This window comes from Labrus bergylta, chromosome 18 (genome assembly GCF_963930695.1).
Source record: "Labrus bergylta chromosome 18, fLabBer1.1, whole genome shotgun sequence".
In the NCBI taxonomy this organism is placed as follows: Eukaryota; Metazoa; Chordata; class Actinopteri; order Labriformes; family Labridae; genus Labrus; species Labrus bergylta.
Genome location: NC_089212.1, coordinates 10,653,899 through 10,667,847, shown reverse-complemented (window position 1 = coordinate 10,667,847; position 13,949 = coordinate 10,653,899).

The window sequence follows — 13,949 nt, the reverse complement described above, 5'->3', positions numbered from 1 at the left end:
AAAAGTTTAGCATTACGTTTTTAAAAAGTTGTTTGATAAATAGATAAGTCAGCAATAGAATATTAGGCAAAAGCAGAAGTCAATGAACTGCTGAACAAGTCAGCAAAAATGTTAAATACTAACGGGGTTAGTGGTGTCCGTTAGTATTTAACAAGGGATTTCAAAATACAGAGGGGCATTTATTACCAAAAGTTATTAATGTTTTATCTAAAAAGTTCATTCTGGGCCATTTGTCTGCCTTTTTATTAGAAAAGAAAGCTGAAGAGAGAAATATACAGAGGAGAGAGAATGGGACTAGAGTGCCAAGGTCGGATTCAAACCTATGGCCGCAGCGACTTGGACTATAGCTTCTGAACAAGGGGCGCGCAACATATCCGCTAGGCTATCCGGCGCCCCTGTTTTACCAAAAAGGTTAGATCAAGCTGTCACAATTTTACAAAAGTTGTCGCAATTTAACACCTGCATTCATTTGTAGATATTGTAGTTACAGAGCTGTTACTACTAGCTAGAACATCAGCTTTTGTAAGGTTAGCAGAAATGCAAACCGTTAGCTTGATGGCAGTCTCTAAACCCACTCCCTATTGTCTGGGGAAATGGCCTCTGGTAGCAATAGCCATCTCTTTAAGGGCTTTCCAGCAAAGCTAGTGGTTATTCAGAAAAAATATTACAGATTTTTGGACTAGTAATCGTTTTCCATGTGCTTATTATTTTTTTACAGTCTGGGGAGGATTGACTTTTATTTCAGAGGTGACGTCTACAACCGGATCGCTAGCTGCCCTTAAATGCTGATGTCTAAGAAAATAAGAAAATGCTAAATTGGTTGAGAAATTGCTTTATAGCCTTGTTGTCTGCCTCTTTTGCTGTGCACATGGAATCTATTCCTGCATACCACACATTTCAGAACGGTTAATAGATTAAACTACTTTGACTTCAAATGGTAACAACAACACTTTTCATAGCCTACCCAAATCAAGTCACTCAGCTACAAATTCTGTAGGCACAAGGGTCAAACAGAAAATAGCTCACTGGTGTCTGGCAGCACAAGTCGAAGCCTTCAATTGTTACATGTGTATAATGTTGTATTTTACACGCTTAATCCCTTCAATAAAATAAGTCTATATATCTGCTTAACAGTGTCCTGATCTGTGATATCCACATAGAAGAAAGGTGAGGAAGCAGAGAGGGCTGGTGATAAAAGTATGACTTGCAGCCAAATTCATTTGCCAGAGATGAGGGATGAGGATAGCAGCTGCATAAATGCAGCAACATATGCTATAGGAAAAATTATTAGTTTGATTCAGTGAGTGTGATATATATTCACACCACAAACCCAATGTGACTAAAAAAGGAGAGGGAAATGTTCTTTGCATGTGAGCGTCTGACAACTTGATCTGTCAGAGGACACTGATAAAATGCAATACTCTTGGGAAGCTCTTCCACCTTGACAAGAAAAACAAACGAACCTGCCAAGATATGGGAATTTCCATCAGAACATGTAGCTGTGGATGAGATTTTGAAGCTCCAAGTGCAATCCATTTGATATTGAAAGTTTTGTGAGTACCTATTTTCCATGCAAGGTTTACAAAGCTGAAGTCTTTTTTAAGGATTATGATGGACAGCGTGTTCCTGCCTGGACAGCCAGTGACCTCCCGGGGTCACATTTTACATAACAGCCATGTTCTAAGAAACAAAGACACTCAATGGATGGCAAGTTTTAACAGACAACAACAATGACTGGAATGGAAACATTCTCTTGAGATTGAATTCTGAAAGCACTCTTCTACTAAACAGAGTTGTCAAAGAGCTTTCACGTGCAAACTCAAGCATTTACAGCTTGTCTTCCTGTAATGATGGTGTCTATATATACCTCATTGTAGCAAAAACTCCAATGTTGGCATGCCATACTGTGGCAAAATGTCAGCTTAAGTTGTTGGTTTCATCATGTAGTATTCTCCTGATGCCACCTTAACCTGATCCTCTCACTGGAGCCTTCTGTAGCTTCAGCAGTTAAGGTTTCAGTAATGAGCACAGTGAGATAAATGCAGGTACTTCTCTACATGGAATTTCCCATTTCAATAACTACATTGCTGTCAAGCCAAGGATCTTCACATCATAAAAAAACAGATTAAGTTGTTCCTGAATAAGTCACTTAATACTGTGACATTTTTATTATAATTTTGCTGCTGGCAGTTTGTTAATAATTCATTTTGTGTCTTCTGTGAACTCACATGAACCCTGCAAATATATTCATAAGGGCAATAGCAAATCCTTACAAGTTGAGGAATGCTGCACCAACATGCATCATGAACACTGACATGTGTGGGAGACGATGCATATTTAATTCAGACATACAACATGCCAACCCCTCTGTTATTTAGTCACATATACTGTTACTAAGCATATGGATCAAAGCAGCAGCTGGAAAACATGACTCGCCTGTCTCTGTTAAATTAAATTGTATATGTTTCTAGTAAAAATTAAAAAAAATGTATTAATACAATTAAATTAAAATATCAACAACATTTATTTATTCATTCAAAGTGTCTAAACATAATCTTCTTGTAAAGGACATGATTCTTCTGGACCAATAGCATGAGTGGATATCAGCTTCATGGCTGAGATCAAGGAGGAGATCAAGTTCTGGCTGTTCTATGAATAGAAACAGCAGGACAACATATGGATGAAGCTCTCTCAGATACAGTACAATGTCATAGGGTCAGCCACTTGTCTGAAGTCTCCTCTAAATGCCTACCAGATCAGAATTCCAAAGATTGTGATCTCTGTCCTGGCTAGTGGTCCCGCATTCTCTCAGAGGAAGAACAGATCCATTTGCTTGGGTCTCGTCTGTGCAGTGTAGCGATATTGAGTCTTTTAGCTGTTTTAACCATTGATTGGGTTTTCTTCAATAAATTGCAATGTTTTGATTGTACAAATGTGTTTTCATGCACTTTGTCACTTTGTTAGTGACAAATATTGGGGCTTTTTATGCCTTTATTTTTAGAGATAGGACAGTTGAGTCAGAAACTGGGGAAAGAGAGAGTTGGGAGCAACACGCTGGAAAGAAGCCACATGGCACGCCGGACCTGAGCCTGGGCCGCCCGTCCTTGAGGGCCCCAGCTTTTGTACATGGGGCATGTGGACCGACCAAAAGCTTCAACTGATATTATGGCATTAAAGTGGTTACTGAGTAGGTAAAGAAAATATGGCTCCGGGTTAGACTGATTTCAAATTTTAATCACAGGCATTTAATTGGTTTTGCAGTTCATAAATTCTATTTTGTTCATTGCAGTTTAATTGGTTGTTAATGACAACCCTGGTAGTTCACTGAATTCCTAAATGAAATCATCACATGCCCATGTAACTTTTTATAGTCTATGGCATGCCAATTGAATGTATATTAAGATATTTATTTATAGATTATGACAGCTCCTCACTTCTATCTATTTCGAGTTTGCTAGTAATGAGAGAATGTGTATGCAAGTGTGACCATCATCACAGCGACTTCACTTTTTTACCTCTAGTTCTGTGTCTTTGTATTCCAGTAAACCAGTCCATGTGAACCCAAATAATTAATAATTGTAAGTAATTATACCTTTAGTTTGGACACAAAACCAGGTAAAGTGGTCACTTGACAGCCTAAAACCTAACCCATTGCTGCCCTATTGGCAGTTTTTTTTAGCCATGCTTGTGAAACAGCTTCATGGATGTTAGTGTTGGTCTATTGGTTGGAGGATCCACCAGGGGGTGAAATAGCCGAATAATTATTGGATCGATTGTCATGGAACTGTACAATAACATTCCAGTCCCAGAGGATGAAGCCATAAGCAATGTCACCGTGAGCATACTGGTGTTAGCATGTTGCTCTAAGCACTGTTGTGTATGGATACAGCATCAAAGCACTGTTAGCATGGCTGTAGAGTCTAAACCCAACTCAAACCTGTTATTATAAATGTATCTTGATTCAGTACCTCAATAAATACAATCTGACACTGCCTTACATTTAAACCTGTTCTTTTTAATATTCCGGATAGCGTAGTAGAAATATATGACATGTTTGTACCAGTTGTACGAAGAGTTTTAGTCTTCTTGCAAAGAAGCTCTGATAAGCTAGCAGCAAAGCAAAGCCATTAACAAGAAGTGGACAAAGTAAGCAGCGAACTGGTGAAGAAGGACAAACATGTGTACTAAATACTTAGATATATTTGGGTGAGGTGGTGGAGCTCAAAATAAAGGGAAAAGGAGAACCACTTCTGGTCCTTAACTTTTCATGTGGATACACACTCAACTTTTGTGAAACGTTCAGACATGATGCATGACTAGTTGCAAAAGGTTTGGTTACATATTGACCTTTACAGTTTGTAAGACTAAATTACGTTTTTGCCATTCAGGATGTTTTTTTTTTTTTTTAAACCTTCACCACCATTGCACATTTAAATTTAGTGGATTATATTGTTTTGTGTTGGTATCGTAAGTATACTCTTTTGTCTGAAAAAAACAAGTTATTATAAAGACAATAAAAAGCATTGTTGTGGGTGGTAAAAAGTATCTTATTGAGTAAAATCGCAGGTTGTGAACAACTTTTGTCTAACAAACAGATGTGTGGAATTACAGGTTGATATTTGGTCCTCAGCACTAAAGGACAATGAACCATAGAGAGCCGTCATCCTTATCTCGGTGCTTTCAGTAAACATCAGTGACATCACTGGAGAGAGTCTTGGGATCTTTTGTTACTTTCGTCAACACACACACACACACACACAAGCTCAGTGCATTAGTCAGGATGATGTCACTTCCCGTGCATAGATGCATGGGAAAAACATGGGATGGATAGAGAGGGTGGGGAAATGGTTGTGATCAACTAATCTTTTCCTCCTGTGGAATTAATAAAAGAATGACAAACCAAAGTGAGTGTTTCCACAATAGACAGATGAAATGGAATGTGTGATTTATAAGCCATACTTGGATACACACAGGGGGGTGGGGGGTAGATCTAATGAAGTTCTAATGAATATTTTCAACGCTGAGGAGATCCCATCTGTAAACCAACTTTGTGAATGACCTCACTTGTTTTAATGGTAATATATGTCAAGAAACAATAAATAAACTCGCTAAGTACATATGTAATGATCTTAAGACGATCTTGGGTTGCCATGGTGTTTCAGATTTTATTTTTAAACCGCGGGAACACGAGTTATAAGTACCACTGTTCTGCGAAACATCCAAATGTGTCTAAACTGCATTTTTGGAATTCAAGACCAGAGGCCCTTATACGACTGGAGCTGTGCATGTGTCAGTGTCAGCTGTTGTTGAGGCCCAGCAGACGTATGGGAAAGACACAGACTACCGAGCTCCACCTCCCAGTATATTGTGTCTATGTTCATGCACATAGACTTTTTCTAAAAACGGATTAGCCCATAAGCACACACGTAAACTCACACAATACACGCAAGCACAGCTGCACATGCATTTTTGGGAAGGTTCGGGGTCAAAGAGTTGATATATGCAGGAGATCATAAAGGTGTCAAAGAATAATAAAAGCAGTGCATTTGATGGCACAAGTCCTGCTCTTCAAAGCACAGTTTCTCATATTCTATTATTTGGCTCTTTGAATTGAAATTGCGTAATTGCTTTTAATCTTCTTATTCGTTTTGTGGAAAGCTTTTTCCTTTCATTTTGCCAGCAATTCTTTGAAAACAAGCTGCACGTGCAACAAGAACGTGCACAAACACAGCATTACCTTTCATCTTGTACAGGGTATATAATATGACCTGTCCAGACGGATGATTCCCTATTCTGTCAGTAGAAAATTTGTTGTGCTTAATGTTGCATCAAAGACGCTCACCCTGCACCTCACAGTAAACTTTATTACCTCCTTAACAACCAATGTCACTTGAGTGACATCGAGCGATAGTAATGTCATGAGGTAAGCCAGTGACACATTTAGTGCATCTCCATCAATGCTGCTTTGGCAAACACCCAAGCTTGGCCCGCTCCGTTTCAGTTTACACAGAGACGACATTATTGATTTACAGTAAGACCGATTCATTTACAATCCACGTCTGATAACTGCCCAGTTCACAAATCTGTCTTTCTCGGGAAGCGGTTTGCCTGATTGAGCTGCACTAAAGGGCATGTTGCTGAGCCGGAGCGGATAAGCTCAGATAAGGCTGGAACAAGCACAAAAATGTTAATGAGTAATCTCTTGCCACTTGTTCTCTTTGTCTTGTTTTAGCGGTGATATCACTGAGTGCACAGAGACCAAATCAGCTGGAGAGGGTGGGAGGAAGGGAGGAAGGGTGAGGTTGCACAGAGCCCCTGAGCACTGACAGAGAGGATCTTTGACTGAAACGTTAGCCACACCTGCGTTAGATTCCCTTACAGAGGGTTAGATACATTACATGTTGTCTTTTAGGTTTACTGAGGCAAAGAGATGTGCTGTTTGACAAATGGACAGCAGCTAGCAGAAGCCATGTGTCTCCTCCAAACGGCCGATGACTTCATGCTGATGAAATGGAATTCCTTTTGGCATCATTATGATCCATAAATATTAAGGATGAAAGATGTCTTCCTTCTGCAGCTTGTGAAACCTCAAAAGCCTCTCAATTTTAGGCGGTGTGTGTATATTTGTAATTTGTATAATGCATTTGGTGTGTGTACAATAAGAACATGCTTGAGACTTTCCCAGTGCTTCAGAGGTGTTGGAGTTGGCAGCTCTGGGACAAGTTGAAAGTTGCATGTGTGCATTTCTATATGAGTGCATATCATTTAACATGAACTGCCAAATAAGATGGATTACTCCTTCAACATTCTCAATATCTCAGAGAGCCATTATCCTCTGTTGTGCCGTAAAGCTGTGGGCTTCTCCTCCTACATGCAAAGCACAGTAGCCTTCATACTAAATGGCCACATTCATAACAGAAATATAAGATTTTCATTCATTCATTCATTCATTGAGTAATGTTTGATTCATGACTCTCGTTTCTGTACGCAACCTCACAATGCCGACTCTGTAGTGCCATTAAAAGCACTAAGTGTAGCCCTGTGTCTTCTCATGGCAAGGAATTAATGCAACATGTTGAGACTGATGTCATGTGAATGAATAAAAAGTTAGCTGAATTAAGTGCATGTTTCAAGAAGAGTTGTTTCATTCATATGTTGCAAAGTAAGTCTTAGCAGAGCTTTGTTTCAGCCAAGTCTGTAGATTCCTATCAATCAGTGCTTTTTACTGTCTTCATAGATTAATGACAGCTAAGCTGCAGCACCTGTAGCTCAGCTGTTTCCTGTGTTTCAGAGTGAAAGCAGAAAAGCAGATAAGCTCCACTTTGCCAGAGGCATGCGTTTGCGTCTGTGGCTTTTTTTCCCCCCACACACAGGTAGATAGAGCAAGAAAGTTTTCATGTGGAGAAACTGAGGAGACGACGTCAGCTTACCTGCTCTTGTGTTGTCCCCAGATTTAAGCAATTAGTAGTCCCACCAAAGGTAATCCTAGAGAAAAGACACTTAGTATCCTCTTGCAGCTTCTGGCTTGTGTGGTCCACTTGTGGTGTCTACTGAGTGGTGCCAAGAGCCATCTCAAGCTCAGCTCCTCTCTCTCTCTCTCTCGCTCTCTCTCTCTCTCTCCTTTCAGTTCCTCAGGTCAGAGAGTGAATGGTACAGAGCACTAACAGAGCACTGTAACTCTCCTCTCTCACCCCACCCTCCCTTTCTAACTCCCACAGCCTATCCAGTTCTGCTCTGCATGGCAGTTTAAAACACACCTCTCATTTTCTTTCCCCCACTATCGTTATGAGAAGTCAGTTGAAGAGTGTGCGAGAATCAAAGGCAGAAGGGGGGATGAGGGAGGTGGGGAGGTCCTATGTTACTCCCTCTCAGGATTTGAAAGGAGCCGTTGCCCAGTGAGGAGATAGTCAGTGGTGCGGTGTGATGTCCTTTGTCACTGGGCCAGATCTTTTCACGTAGCATCCTCTATTGTCCCTCTCTACTTTTTTTTGTCTTGATACTACAAGTATGGTTCTATATTTAACTTGTACAAGCTTGCCAACACAGGCGTTATTAGCAGCTGAGGCTAGCTGAATGCTAGATGTTTTGGCTGGCCAGCTTGAGTGCTAACTCCCCACTGACCCTTAGTGACAGCTGAACCATGCCATACTATTCTGTCATGCTGGGAAAGTCCGGTGACGCCGCTACCCAGGCCCTAACAGAGGTCCAAGGAACCACCAATTGCTGAGGAGGGCTGAGTACAGAGAAACTCTCCAAAAACTCTGGCAGCCAGACTGCCTTTTTGGCCCAGCTCACTGAAAGAAAGGCTATAGCAAGCTAGATGTGAGGAGCAGCTATGTGGCTCTGAATCAATGGGAATAGCTAGATTTACTGCCAGGGTATACTTTTGAGCTGGATATGTGCACACAGCAGTAGAAAGAAAACACCTGAACCTAACTTAAGTTCACACACCTTTTTACAAACATGAATAATATATATGCTTCATAAAGGTAAACTGGATGAACGGACTTCCAAATAAAAGTGTGTTTGTTGTCCGTGAAAGGCGAGATGATCTCATTTTAAAAATCCAATGACATTCAACCTTTTGCATCTTCACTTGTGACCTCATCCTGAAGGCTTACAGTCCCACAATAACATATAACATGTTTTAACGCTGCTCAAGAATAATCATTACAATGGAATTGCCATTAAACCAGAACGTAGTATTTAAATGCAAATTCTGTTGATAGAAGTTTTAGGGAATGGAAAATATGAGAGTTCATGATAGATTACGCTTTCATTGCAAATTCGCTGTGTTGCTTCATCCAGTTTCATTTCACCTTTTTTTGTGAAAGTGTTAAGCCCTCCAGGCAACAATAAAACAAACACAGACTTGTTGTTTAAAGCAGTAATGATAAAGGAATAAATAGTGCAAAACTGAGTTTTGTATACACGGTCCAAAATGTATGGCACAACAAATAGCTATAACACCCTATTTGAAAATAAACAATCTCCTCTTCAATAGATCTTTGTTTGATGAAATAATGTGCAATCCTAGGATCAAAATGCCAGAGTGATGTAAACTACTCAATGCAGAGAAATTGAAAGAGGCTTGCAGAGCTTCTGTGACTGACTCTGATGCAACGCTCTAGCCCCCACAGTTTCTCAGGATCATGTTTCTAACGGCCAAATATTTTTTGTAAAAAAATGTGTGGAGGAATCTTGCTGTACAACTCTATGGTATGGTAAGAGGATCCGCGAATAAAGCTAAGTTGGACTTTAGCACCCTTCAACTACAGTATAACATACAGTACCTAACGTTGCTTTTATTGATACTTTTTATAGACGTGTTATAACTTTATATCAAATGATTCTGTCAAACATTGTGACAATGGGAAAGGGGCGGTTTTAGTAATGAACCTACAAAGAACTATCACCCTGGCTTTATGATGCTATACATTACATTTAACTAAGTGTATGGCTACCCAGCCCACAACTTGTTCACTCTCTTCATGCTTGTTGAGCATTCATGGCAACATTAAAAAGGTAATTAATGACATAAAAAAGGGCCTTGTTATACTCACTGAAACCTACAGCCCCTGTAGTGCAGATTGGCAAAAACAGCAGGGAACTAGCGGAACGACATGGAGCATTTAGCAATTCAGGGTAGGATTTGAATACCCTGAGTCCAAATGAATAATCATGTTGCAACACTTCTGCATGTGTGCAACCACTCACTCACTCACAGGTTCTCGCTATTAACAGAAAGGTGATGAAATGTGAATGTTGTTTTCAATGTTGCACCTTTAAGCACATGATCAGTTTAATATTTACCCCTGCAGGTCTGGTCTGCAATAAAAGGCCAACACCAACATGACAGGAAATGTTGCTGTATGATCACATCTGTACAAAAGAGTGCACACTAGTTGATTTTGTTTATTTGACATAAAGCGAAAGCCTTGTCTTGTTGGCAGAGAGAAAGTGAACACATTGATATTCTTATCGTATCTCTAGGTGGAAACCGAAGCAAACAAAACACACACAGCAGCTAATCAGCAGATAAACTCACTGAGGAGTTATGTCATATATATTGTCGGTTCTTCTGTGTTGCAATACAAATCTGACCAAAGAGCAGTTTACTTCACACATAGTCATTTCTGGATTATGTGGGTGTGAGGCTGACTTAATGTTCAATCAAATGGAAACGTCAGGAGACATAATTCATAGAAAGAAATACACAACTTACAGTCTAACACATTCTTGTCTGGTTGTGAAATCCTTGCAGTACTTCACTCTTCTCATTGTCCCGTGTACCCTTCAAACATTTTTACCTTTTTGTCGTCTTCAAGGCGAAACTCCATGTGAATTTAATCACAGAATTCCCCCCAAAACAAAGCCCATTTGTTTGACAGACGCCTCCCTCCCAACATGTGAAGTCATCCCTCTACATGTGGTATCAAAGAAGAAGATCTATCCAAACTGAGGTCATGAGAAGTGTATTTTGATTGAACGCCATAATTCCCACACCCAAGATGAAGTCATGTGGTAAAATCCAGTGAGGAAGAGGTTTGTTATGATTTCACTCTGTATATATGATGCCCACAGGATGGTGGTCCTGTCTGGGCCCATAGGGGCTGTGGTTGTTATGAATCATAGTAGAAAAGTGGGCTCATTGAAGTAGCTGCCATCCCGACACATAATACGATGTGATCAGAATGCATAGTACTCACATTTAATTAATGCAAGATGGAAGATAACATTTTGCCATGAGAGTTGAGCGCTGTCATCCAGCTGCAAGGAAACTCAAGCATAAATCTTTGTTGAAGGTTTTATCAAAAGAAACGTTGGCAAAAAGTCAATATAATATTGGGTATAGCCATTTATTCTTCTTATTAGCCAGCCGTGTCAACAAATGATGTCACCTATATTACAGTGGCCTCATTTGTCTACAAGTATTTAGAGACTTTGAGCTTGAATTCTCAACACAGGTCTCTGAGCGTTACCTTGTCATCACATGTTCCCCCCAACAAAGTAATGGCTAAGGTTCCTTCCCATAGTCATGTCTGTCATCAAGACACTGCAAAAAGCTTTATCAACTAGTTGTTCTTCGCAGACATCACCTCAGCTCTCCTGGGTCAACTTCAGTTTTGGGTGTGCTGACAGATGCTAATGAGCTGTCCTAGCAGAGACAGAGAGATCAGATCAGGATGCGAAAACTGGGAACAAGATGTTCCAGGCCTGAAGCCGTAAAGGGAGTAATATCGTGATATTTAAGCATTGAGCCCAAAGTAAAATGAAGAAGATAGGTTTAGGTTTAATGTAAACTAGATATATAAGACACAGGTGTAATTTTTCTTTTTGAAGATGTTTAGGCTTTTTACCTTCTGTTAATGGGACATTGTTTTAAACGTCACCAACACAACGTCTTGTACAGTCTGACAAACTGTGCTGTTGCCAGTACAGTGCTGTCGTAGTGTCTCAGCACTCATGGGAAGCCTCTTGTCCAGTTACATTAGTTGGTTATGACTGACTTTGTGAAGTACAACTATTCTCTTCCATGGCTTAGATAAGACGACTAATACCATTATGATATCTCTAAAGTGTGCAAAGCTAGAGCAACCAGCTAGCTTAGCTTAGCATAATTACAGGAGATGGGGTAACAGCTCGGCACGTAGTCACCTAGTTAGCTCATTGGAAATTATAAATTGATATTTTTAAACTAACATTGACTTTCTGAATGGATTAAAAACAAGACTGAAACTCTTGACTGAAATGACTGAAAGGACCTTATAATTTAGTGTTATTTTGCACAAAATAAAAGACACAGGAATTAGCCTACTGGTCACAATTTCTGTATCTTTATATTGTTTTGCGGCATACATGCAATGGTTAGCACTGTATCTCACAGCGATGAGGTTCTTGGTTCAAATCCCCGTCGGAGAGGGGTTCTCTGTGTGGAGTTTGCATGTTCTCCCTGTGCATGCGTTGGTTCTCAACGGTTACTCCGACTTCCTCCCATAGCCCAAAGACATGCCCATTAGGTTGATTGGTGAATCTCAAATTGCCTGTGAATGTGAGTGTGGCTGGTTGTGTGTCTCTATACGTCCGCCCTGTGACAAACAGTCCAGAGTGTACCCCGCCTCTCGCCCAGTGACAGCTGGGATCCACTCCAGCCCCTGGGACCCCGCATGGGAAAAGCTGTATAAATTATGGAAAGATGTATTGTTTTGTTTTACTCCATACTACAAAATAAAATAAAAATTCTACAATGTCAAACTTGGAGTCATCTTGGACTCGACTCGAGTAACTCAACACACGACACCAAATGTCTTTCAAAAAGACCAACAGATCTCAGACTACCACAAAAATACCACAACGCATGTATAACAGGAACACAAGATCACCACAGGAATTCCAATGTTTAAGTACCACAACCTGTTTAATGTGGTTCTGTGCCATAGGATGGGTCTTATAAGGTTGACTGACAACTGTGTCTAATAAGAGGTTTAGAAGTCCAGACTGTAGTAATGGTTTCCTGTCCAAAATGATAAATATAGCCGACATGCATAATTATGGGTTCATGATGAAAATGAAAATTACATCATATGGAAGTTTAACTTGCACAATGTTTTGAAGATTATTTTGCTTATTTTCACCCTTAGGTTTTATGAATGCCATTACTTGAATGCATTCAGTACAACATGAGTTTCACGAAACAAAATTACACCTTCATTAAAGTAGGACACAATAAATTTGTCAATTATTTTTTCCATTTAACTTTTTGGAGGTCGAGTGTAGTATGATAACACCTGAACAGTTTATTCTAAATGGATTTGTTTTAAAGTACACATCTGGTTTCACTTTTCAGTAGTTAACTCTGTTGAACTTGTTGCACGATAGAAAGTTGAATAAAAATACTGATTCAGCTTTGAATTATCATCATAGCAGCAATAAATGTTGACCTTACTGTAGACAGCTCATCTCCTGTGGTTTCAATGTGTATGCGTTTTGTCAGTATTACTAAATTGCTTTGGAAATGATATACTCTAAAGTACTTTTGTCTTTGTTTTCCTTCTGATGTTTCAGTAAAAGAGATGACTTACCATCCGAGAAATGTTAATGACTTATGTTTCATTTCCTGTTCTTGCTCTTCACACACACACACACACACACACACACACAGATACACTATGAAGTTGATGGGAGGAAGTGGCTCTCTCACACAATCCTGTGTTCAGCTTGTAACATATATTTGTTTCCCACAAAAAAATAAGCTTTGAAGGCCTTGCAAACCACAGAAACAACATGTGACTCATATGATTTTAAGAATATTATACACTCAAAATAAGGAACCACCTTTTTTACTGTCTCACACAGTAACAATGAAATAACAACACCCCATTAGAGAGATGGACGTTTGCTAATGATGTATTCTTAATTGTCATACATAGTTTGGTCTCATTTGTGTTTAGAAAGTGACTTTGCAGAAACCTCTTTACAACAGTTGTGTACCCTCCCAGTGGTGTTTCTGTATGGGTCCAAAGTGCTCTCTCAAGGTCAGCCATAGGGGGAGACAGACCTGCCACTCATCTGCAGAACCCTGGGGGGGAACGGTATTTCCATCCTAAGCTCTGACACCAGTGACCCAGCGTGGGTCATGAGCACAGCCAGGAGACTACAGAGCCACAGAGTTCACTTCAAACAACAGCTGTGCATCATCCAGCATGACAATGAGTTTTTCCCCAGCAGTAGACTTTAGCCATGTGAGCTTGCTGAGTTTAAAGCTGCAGTTTCAATTAGTTCGACATTATTGAGATGAGTTATATAGCTGATGTTATTGACAGTGAGGATCAGGGGGATAATGTGTGGGTAGAATTCTGAGGGGACATCATTTTTAATAAATATCTCTTCCTTTCCCTCATTCAAAATTTGAGATTAAAATAGTATTGCATTAAGGGTACTGTTCTTTA